Source organism: Centruroides vittatus, unplaced genomic scaffold (assembly GCF_030686945.1).
Source record: "Centruroides vittatus isolate TY-2023 unplaced genomic scaffold, ASM3068694v2 contig_733, whole genome shotgun sequence".
In the NCBI taxonomy this organism is placed as follows: Eukaryota; Metazoa; Arthropoda; class Arachnida; order Scorpiones; family Buthidae; genus Centruroides; species Centruroides vittatus.
Window position 1 is genome coordinate 6,508 of NW_027122470.1, and position 10,803 is coordinate 17,310.

The 10,803-nt window shown below is 30.6% G+C and overlaps 1 long non-coding RNA gene across 1 annotated transcript; it reads right to left on the bottom strand.

Moving 5' to 3' along the window:
• Nucleotides 1-5,187: 5,187 nt before the first annotated feature.
• Nucleotides 5,188-9,238, bottom strand: LOC136980908 (uncharacterized). The gene is made up of 3 exons (XR_010881623.1): nucleotides 9,109-9,238; nucleotides 5,340-5,497; nucleotides 5,188-5,251 (listed from the first exon to the last, which is right to left on the bottom strand). It is a non-coding gene; the product is annotated as an uncharacterized lncRNA (long non-coding RNA).
• Between the last annotated feature and the right edge of the window lie 1,565 nt (nucleotides 9,239-10,803).

Sequence of the window (10,803 nt, forward strand, 5' to 3'; positions counted from 1 at the left end):
TAGATTAACAGAAAATTTAAAAAATGCAAATTATAATTTTCCTATTTTTAATCAATTTTTCTATAACAACAAAAGTAAAAATTTGTTAAAAAAAAGGAATTTTTTTCCTATTCTTATTTTAAAAACAAGGATATTTTATACAAGAGATGTTTACCACCCAAAAAATATTTTATAATGAATTATCTGGAGAAAATATTAGTGATGATGATTACCAGCATGCAAAATTAGTTTGGGAAAAATTTCATTGTAAAAATTTTAAGAGATTATTTAAAATTATATCAATATGTTGATACTTTATTATTAGCTGATATATTCCAAAATTTTAGAAAATTAAGTTTAAAGTATTATTAATTTAGATCCAGTATATTTCATAACAGCTCCAGACCTAACTTGGAATTGTGGGTTGAAAAATGACAAAAATCGAGCTGGAATTATTTGAGATATTAATATGTATCTTTTTATCGAAGGGGGGATGAGAGGGGAGCTATGTCTCTGCGGAAAACGGTTTGCTAAAGCTCATAACCCTCTAATTCCAAAAACCTCTGATAAAAATCAACCACATAACTATAATCATTTCGATAGATGCTAATAATCTCTATGGATTTGTAATGAGTTCTTATTTACCTGTAAATAATTTCAGATGGTTATCTGAAGGATGAGATAAATGCTTTAGACATTCATAATATCCCTGATAGAAATGATATAGGCTATATTTTAGAAGTTGATTTAAAATATCCCCCAAATATTCATCCGCATCATAATGATTTATTGCTAGCTCCAGAACACCTCATCATTCCTTATGATTTATTATCAAATTATCAAAATCAATATTAACTAAATAAAATTGAAAATATAATAATAAGAAGAAGAAATTAATTCCAACTCTTTTTGATAAACAAAAATTATGTAATTTATTATAGAAATTCAAATTTATTTAGAAGAGGGGTTAATATTAACTAAAATTCATTGAGTGCTCGGATTTAACCAAGAGCCGTAGCTTAAAATATATGTACTTTTTAATAACAAAAAACGCCAGGAATCGACAAATGATTTCGATAAATCTTTTTATAAATTAAGTGAATAACAGCTTTTTGGGAAGACCTGTCAATATGTGAGGAAACGCTTAAATTTAAAAACAGCTACGACTGAAAATCAATGTCTGAAATATTTATCCCAGATATCTCTCGAAAATTTCCAAATTATTAATGATAATCTCACAATTTTTAAAATGAAAAAAATTAACTTATGTTTGGATAAACCAATTTATATAGGGTTTTGTGTATTAGAATTAAGTAAATTACATATGTATCAAACATTTTATAAAATATTTAAAAATAAATATGGTGAAAATGTAAATTTATTATATACCGATACAGATTCACTAACACTTCAAATCTATACAGATAACATATATGAGGACTTTAAATCATTTCCAGATATTTTCGATTTTAGCAACTATCCAACTACACACAAACTATTTGATGTAAGGAACAAAAATAAACTAGGATATTTTAAAGATGAGACATCATCTAAACCTATAATAGAATTTTGTTCATTAAAACCAAAAATGTATTCGTATATTTTTGATAATCAAAATAAAAAAACAGCTAAAGGAATTAAAAAATCTGTTGTTAAAACCTTTAACCATGAAAAATATAAAGAAGTTTTATTTAATAGTCAACTATTGAAAAATCAGCAGTTTGGAATTAAAAGTAAAAATCATGTTGTGACAACATATCTTCAGAATAAAATATCACTCTCACCATTTTATGATAAAAAATTTATTTCTGATAATGGTACAGATGTGACATCGTTTGGGCATTATAATTTTTATATTTAAATTCTTCCAGATTTTCTGATATCATCATACCCTCAATACGGTTATATATTATTATACAAGAGGAAACGAAATTCAAAAACTTGTTTAATACATGGTGTTTCGAGTAAAACATATCTTTGTTTAAAACAAGCTGTGAATAAAGTAAATCATTTAAATTATTGGAGAATAAGAAATACTATTGTAAATTTTTATACTAACTAATAGATAACAATACTGTTATGTAATAAGAATTTTATAAAATGTGGTCATGTTAATTGTGTAGTAATCAACTGTAATAATCATTACTGTACTTTTTTTAAAATGTTGAAACCAATAATATTTTATGTAAAAAAATAAAAACTTTATCCTAATAGAGTTTTTTTTTTTATAGACTACACATACATTACTTCACTGGAATGGAAAAAATTCTCAAGTTTACCCATGGACGAAAATAATATCAGACGTTTTTAAAAACTTTGTTAACTGGGAAATTATAAGCCAAAAAACTGATTTAAGTCGAGACTTCATTTCTGAATTTGCAGATAGTTTAAACTGGGAATTAATATGAAAAATTATATATTCACTACTACATTCATCAAAAAACATATTAAACATGCAAACTGGAATTTAATTTCTGAACATCAAGTATTAGATGAAGAATTCATGGATAATTTTTCAAAATATCTTAATTGGGATAAAATAGCAAAATTTCAGCTTCTCTCTGATAATTTTGTTAAGAAATATATTGATATATTAAATATGATAATAGTTTTAAAATATCAACGATTAAAAACAGATACACTAAGGGAATTGAAGATTATCTCTACTGGGATTTAGTTTCTCGCTATTAAATACTGAACAAAAATTTCATTCACGATTTCAAATATCATCTTTTCTGGTGTTACATTATAAAATATCAGAAACTAGATCATAAATATATTGCCGAAAATTCTCATAGTTTGTTAGTCTATATACTTCAAGATATTAGCAACATCATTGATGACATAATGGATCGGTTAAATAAATTCGACGAAGAAGAAGAAGAAGAAAATTAAAAATCTGTAATATTATATTAGATTTTTTAAAAATAAAAATTATTAAATCTTAAAAAGAGTCAATTGTATTATCTAGAAATATATTCTGATATTTCCATGATTATTAGTAAAAACTTACATCTTAAAAAAAGAGCACAGGATTTTACTTCTGTTCTTCTTACAAAAAACAAGGGCATATGAACGCATTGGTAAAGAAATCTCTTCAAATAGAGAGGCTATTTCAAGAATGTTAGAAAGGTGCATTTGTAATTATTCTAAGGACATTGGAAAGAATTTTTATTATCTATTTTAAAGCCGGGGTAGATATAAATCTCTCATTTAAAAAAAACAGAGGCTACCACAAAAACGTCTAAGGTCATTAGGGCTGTGGGAAAGAATTTTCAAAATCAGGGTATAAGACAATTTTTATAAATAGAACCTACTTCACAGATGCTGGGGAGGGATTTTTGTAATTATCTTGAAGTCAGTAGGAGATGATTATCAGACAGGTGAAGTAGGAATTCTAACAAATTAAACTTTATTGATGGAAGGAGATGATTATCAGATGGGTGAGGTAGGAAAGGAATTATTTTTGATGCTGATAAGGAACAATTTTTACTTTACTTCAGAGTAGAGCGTAATCCTCTTTATTTTTATAACTCAGTTTGTATCATTTATTTACATTAATATCTATATTAATTTAATTTTGTACCTCAAAGTGTAACGAATCTATACTACTCACGTGTCTTGCTGTTAATTCGTGATGCGACAACGCTTTAGGCGTAATTAATCGAAAAATTTCATTAATTTGCGTTAAAGTTAGATTTTCCAACAATCTTAGTTTCACACGCTTTTCTCGTAGGTCGATTGACTTTGTTTAAGCCAATAAGTGTTTCGTTACCACTCCTGGGCCATAAATATTTCGGCAAAAAGGACTCCCTACATTCTACAGCAAAATTCTTGCAGTTAACTATGGCAGTTGACTGAAAACAATCAAAGTGAAATGCTTCCACAATATATTGGGTATTTTCTGCCTTTGATGACATTACTTTCAACTAATCACAGAGACTTTTCTCGGCAATATGTACCTTGTGAAAGGTGCATATTGCCGAGAAAAGTCCTGCTTGCAGCCTTTTTAAGTAAAATGTAAACAATCGCAATAAAATTCGCTCTTTAAATCGATTTTTTAGCTTTACATAACAAATTTAATGTACCTAAACATTAAATTAGCTAATTCGACAATATTTAAGCGAGTAACTATATTTTAAAAACTATCTAGCAATAAATATTGCCGGGAAACTCGACCTTTTTATTGTAAGTCTAGGAAGATCTTCTGCTATTAATTGGCTTTAAAATTTTTGTTTTTACGCTTATTACGATGTAATTAGTAATTTATATTATGACTAAATAAACTTAAACGAATGTAAGTTTTTTAGACCCATCTGATTGGAATTACCCGCAGAAAACCAGTTCACGCAATTAAAGTCAAAATGTAAACAACGTTAAAAAAAGCTATATTCTTCAATTTAGAGCCGTAAGTTACCTAATTCTTATGTTATGTCACTTTACTTAGACAAGATTTCTTATCAAAAGCTTCTTGCTGAAAAATTTACCGGGAAACCCATTGCTTCCAGATATTGCGTAATTGCAGAAAAAAATTAACTAATCGCTTATTTTAGTGTATTATTGTAAAAAAACTTGAAAATTATTTTAAAAAAGTGTCAAATATTTACTATTTAAAGCAGAAATATATGATGATAAACTTAAACATGTTGCTTTACAATAACAATCGACTTTCTCTCTCTGCTAAGTAATTAAAGACAATAGTGTAAATAATAACAATAACTTCTTTCTTGCTCTAGCTAGAAAGATGGGGTAAAGATGGAGTTTGTTTTGTTTAAATAAAGATAGATGTATCTGTCTAATTAGATGCACAATGTTCAGCGATTCTCTGGAAATTTATATATTTTTTCATTTGGTTGTAAATTTCAAAATTTAATATTATTTTAAATTTGTATTAAACTATAAATTTATTTATTTATTTATTTACTTACGCATACTGGATTTTTATTCCTTGATGCGGGGAGCAAAACCATCTCCCAAACAAAACACTTAAATACAATAAACATAATCAAACAAAATTATACAATGATAAATAACAATTCAGTTGTAAAATAAATTATATAAAATTTACAAAATCAAATACAGTAATTAAATAAAGTTTAAAGATCGGGAGCATCTGTCAATATAATACAAAATACTAAAAAATAGAAACCAAAATGGCAAATTGCTTACCTATAAATAGAAAAAAAAATTAGTATCGAAGACACAGCACTGACAGATGCTCCCAAACAGCACTAACAACAAGGCTAGATTTATAGTAGAGGAATCACGCCCCCTAAAACAAAATTTTAACAGATTTTCTTAGAAAACAAAATACATTAAATTTATAACAAGGTTTCGATAAAATTTTAAGGAAAAAAAACCTGGTAAGAACTTCGCAACCAAAGATTTCTTTACGTAACACTTTAAGACGCCCACATTTAGCCAGAATATGCCAGGCATCCACAATTTCTTTCTCAACACAAAAGTTACACAATTCTCTCGAGTAATTATTTAAAAAGTTTAACGAATTACACCTAGCCTGTATAAATAAACACAAAATATTAAGGGAAACATCTTGATTATATAAAGAATTATCAAAAAACGTAACATTCAAATTCTTATACCAACAATTATATACGCTTTTACTTATTTTTTCATTTATATTATATAAAAAATTATCAAAAATGTTTACAAGGAGAAGAGACCAGTCCATTAGATCCAAATCATCATTAATAAAATTAATACCATGATTATTGCATGTATCTATAAGATAACGTGTCCAATCTATAGACTTTTTGTTAAGTATAAATTTCAGACAAACCTTACTCAGACGATGATCATCGAGCTTAGAAATTCTATTAATCCAATTTCTTATCCTACTAAATATTATAAGTTTTATAGGGGTCAAAGCACATTCCATCATAATTAAATAACCTGGTGTACAACGAGGTAAATAAAATAAGTTTTTAATAAATTCAGTCTGTATACCATCACCATTAGTCAGATTAAAACCCCAAATCTCTGAAGCATATAACAAAGAGGGCAATACCACAGTTTTCAATAGACGTAAATAATCTCTCAGATTACGTAATTTGGCAGATCTCCCCAACTGAATGACTTTATTCATCAATAATCTGGCATGAGTTCTCTTATTAGTGTAATGCGTATGGAATAAACCATTAGACGAAAATGTAACACCCAAATATTTGTAATTAGAGACAACTTGAATTGGAGAACCCTTAAACCACCATTTATCTGCCCTCGCACTCTTACCTCCTCTTCGAAAAACAACAATCTTGGACTTATTCAAATTCAATTTCAAACCATTTTCATCTAAATAAATTGCGAATTTATCAATCAATCTTTGAAGTCCAATCACAGAGTCAGATAAAATTACAATATCGTCTGCATAAGCTAGTATTTTAATTTGGAAACCATCTATTTCTATACCATCACCAGAAGAATTAATAAAACCAAAGAGATCGTTCAAAAAAATACCAAACAAGATTGGACTCAAAATACAGCCCTGCTTAACACCAGTCTTAGAAAACATTAATGGCGAACAGTTCCCACCATCTCTTACCATAAACGAGGAATTTTCATACAAAGCAACAAGTAAAGATATAAATTTATAACTGAAACCATAACGCAACATCTTAGACCACAGCAAGTTCCTACAAACTCTGTCAAACGCAGAAGATAAATCCACAAAAAAAGCATACACCTTCCTCCGTTTCCGTAAAAAAGTTTTCTGAATAACCGTGTACAAAACAAAAATATTATCCAATGTGGAATAACTAGCTCGGAATCCTGCCTGATTCTCATGCAATATATTATTAACTTCTAACCACCTAATCAGTCTTCTATACAAAATAATACAAAACAATTTCGAAACACAAGATGATAGCCATATACCTCTATAATTACCAGGAACATCCTTCCTACCATTCTTAAAAATCGGAATTAGAATACTCGTCTTCCAAGACTCCGGTATTATCCCAGTATCAAAAATCTTTGAAAAAAGACACAAAATATGTGGTCTCAGAGTCTCAAAATTCCAAAATTCCATCGGGATCCCGTCAAAACCTGGCGCTTTATTTGGCTTATACCTCCTCAGAGCATCATTAAGCTCACCTGCACAAAGTTCATGGTCCAAAAGTTCATCATACCAATTCCTACAATAATTAAAAATAGAAAAATCAACAAAATAAGGGTCCAGGGAACCAAATAAATTAAAAAAGTGATGAAACCAATCATCAATAGATATAAAGCAGAAATTACAAGACTTAGTCCGCTTAACGTGTCGGAAATAATTCCAAAAAAGCCTATTATCTTTCCCGAAACAATTTTGAATTTTTCCAGCAAATAATTTTTTTTTCGCAATGCAAAATCGCTTCGCCAAACTTCGTAACATAACAAAACGCAAACGATCATTAGAATCATTACTCTTTCTAAAAGATCTCCAGGCTCTATTCCTAGCGCAAATTAACATCCTACAGTCCGAATCGAACCACGAAAAAGAATTCTTATGTCTCCTAATATTAAATCCACACTTACAAGCCAAATTAAAAAGAAGATTACTCAGGTCTTCCATTGAATCAAACCCATTCAAGACACATATTTCCTCCAAAGCCAACCTTAATTCATCCTTTCTAGATTCATCCCAGAACAATCTATTAATCCTCTGCCTCTTCTCTAAAGAAACCGATCTATCATTGCCACAGGCCAGTCGTAAAATCAAAGGGTTATGGTCGGAATCCAAAAACTGACCCATCGTTAGAGAGAGAATATCTTTCCAAATTAACGGAGAAACTATGACCAGATCAATAACTGAACAGCCACGACTAGAGATAAAAGAATATTCACCCGCTTCATCACCTAAACATCTTCCATTACCAATAATCAAATTCAAATCATCACATAGATGAAGCAACTTTCTACCAAAAGAATCAATCACCAAGTCTTTCGAATTCCTATGCAAAGGACAAACAATACCAAAAGAATTGCAAAAAGCGTCAGAAATTATATTCCCCAATCCAATCCTAGCATTAAAATCACCAGCAATCATTACATTCTTGTCATGTAATATCAAACCAATTAAAGTTTCAAAAATAGACTGCCAGTCATTTTCCCTAAAATAAACAAAACATACCAAAATATTACCAAGTTCGGCACCAAATTTGACAAGTATTAGAAAGTTATCTTGATAAATAACAACGCAGGGAAAAGAGGATCTTATTGCCAATAACCAACCTGCACAATAACGACCTTTCGTATGTAACTTAAAAGCCTTACCAAAGTAGAGATTATAACCTTGCAAACAATCAGTTACCTCCGAATTTCTATTAGTAGAACCATACCAAGTTTCAGAAAGAAATATAATATCGTACTGCAATAGATACTTCCAAAAAAACTCGGGTTTATTAAACAAACCAGCACAATTCCAAATTAAAAAGGAAGTACCCCTATCCGGCAATTGCTAGGATGAGACAGGCTTAACCTGGTCACAGTCAACATCGTAAAAGTACTTCGTTCCGTCAATAATAATTTTTTCATAAACTACTTTTACCATTCGCGCTCCAGAAAGTTTTGACTGTCTACCGAAATCACGAAGCTTAAATCTAATATTTCTCAATCTAGGAGAAAAGTCATCATTTACATAAACACCATCCGGTTTTAATTCCAGAATTCGTTTCTTAAAGTTCATTTTTTCATAATAATCAACAAAAGTACAAATAATTAATCTAGGGGAATTAGCCTTTTTCTTTCCCACTCTCATTGCCCTACCAATCTTAATGTCGGGCATCTGTAAGACTCGCGTAGCAAATTCAACTATTTTCTCTTTCGTTTCTAGAAATGATTCATCCCGTACCTCTTCTAGACCGGAAATGACAACATTATTTATACGACGTTGGTTATCCAAAAAATCAAGTTCCCGAGTAATATCATTAAACTTTCTCGTAACATTACTTTGATCGCTTAAACCACAATTTTTATCAGCCAATTTTTCCAATATCTCTAATCTGGTATCTAAGTCACCCAAACCTTCATCCAAATTTTTTAACCATTCCGATACATAATTTAATCTTGAAATAAGTTCATCAACCTTAGAATTCATGGAAAAATGTAAACGCAACAGAACACGCATACCCTCTTCGAGGTTAAAATTTTCTCCTTCCAGAAGATATGCAAATTCTTCCTCCTCGCGACTCTTCAAAGATTTCTTTTTACTGCTGGTCTCTCCTTCCGTTAAACTCGGTGAAAACGACTTTCTTTTCGGATTAACCGCCATAATTGTAAAGACTTACCTATAACTATAAATAGAAAAAAAATTAGTATCGAAGACACAGCACTGACAGATGCTCCCAAACAGCACTAACAACAAGGCTAGATTTATAGTAGAGGAATCACGCCCCCTGGTAAGAACTTCGCAACCAAAGATTTCTTTACGTAACACTTTAAGACGCCCACATTTAGCCAGAATATGCCAGGCATCCACAATTTCTTTCTCAACACAAAAGTTACACAATTCTCTCGAGTAATTATTTAAAAAGTTTAACGAATTACACCTAGCCTATAACTATAAATAGAAAAAAAATTAGTATCGAAGACACAGCACTGACAGATGCTCCCCTATTAAACTATAAATTAAACAATCGTAAACTGTAATATGTTTTAATCAAACACAATAAACAAATAGCGCGATTTTGAAGCAAAAATATCGCAATTTAAAATTATCCAAAAATGCAAAAGACACGCCGTATGACAAATCCCACTCAATTATTCGCTGTAGATTGCCAGCAGGGAGGGATATAGTAAAATTTCTTTTTTTTTCTTCGAAATACAGTGGTGCCTCGTATAGCGTACGCCTCGAATAACGGACGCTGCGAACAACGGACTTTGTGTTTGGCCATTACGTGACTCGAGCAACGGACTGGCTGCAAACAACGGACTTTCTGGCATAATTGGTGACTGCTCCATGGGCCCGTTTTTAATAGTGGTCGCTTTGCGTCTCTGTGTTTGTAGGCATTTAGGAACGACGGTGAAAGAAAGAAAGATGGCGGCGCCTGCACTATCAATAGTATCATAATGGAGGAATCTATAATTCTTAAATATGAGCTTTAAAAGGCAAAAGAAGGGTCCCAATTGTAAAATTTAACCATAAAATGGATCATTTGTTGAAAGAGAATTCAAAATAGCCTCGAAAAAAAATTCGTAAAGACACTTACATCACCGCCTGCGCTAACTCGCGCTTTCACAATTTTTAAATTCTCATTCATAAAACCACATAATGGACCCGGAATCGAAACTATCTGAGTCATGGAGGACGCCATGTTGCTTTCCACCGTAAACTATTGCTACAAGCGGCTGTTTTTGCCGTTCGAAAGCGCGCAATCCCACCGGAATTCAGGAACACGTTCCGCAGGAATTTTTAAACGGATGTCGCTCGCGCAGCGTTATGCGGAGGAATAAAAGAACGCACCCCATGTTCATTTTTTTGATACAGTACGGTTATTTTATGCTGTGGAACAAATTAGATGTTTTAACATGTATTTCTATGGGAAAATGCGTTTTGTATAACGGACGTTTCACTTAACGGACGTGCACCTGGAACGGATTAAGTACGTTATATGAGGCACCACTGTAGTTGAATCCACTTTTCAAGTGTAATAGAAACTTTTTCTTTCTCTTTGACACTGTTTGTAAGTCTAATTCTACTGTCAAAATTTTTGTAAATTTAAACTAGTCAATAAAATTTTTTTGGCAACAAATCTTTCATTTTCAATAAACAAAACATTAATTTCTTCTCGGTTTAGGTAATTAATGAACATGTTTTGTTTATTA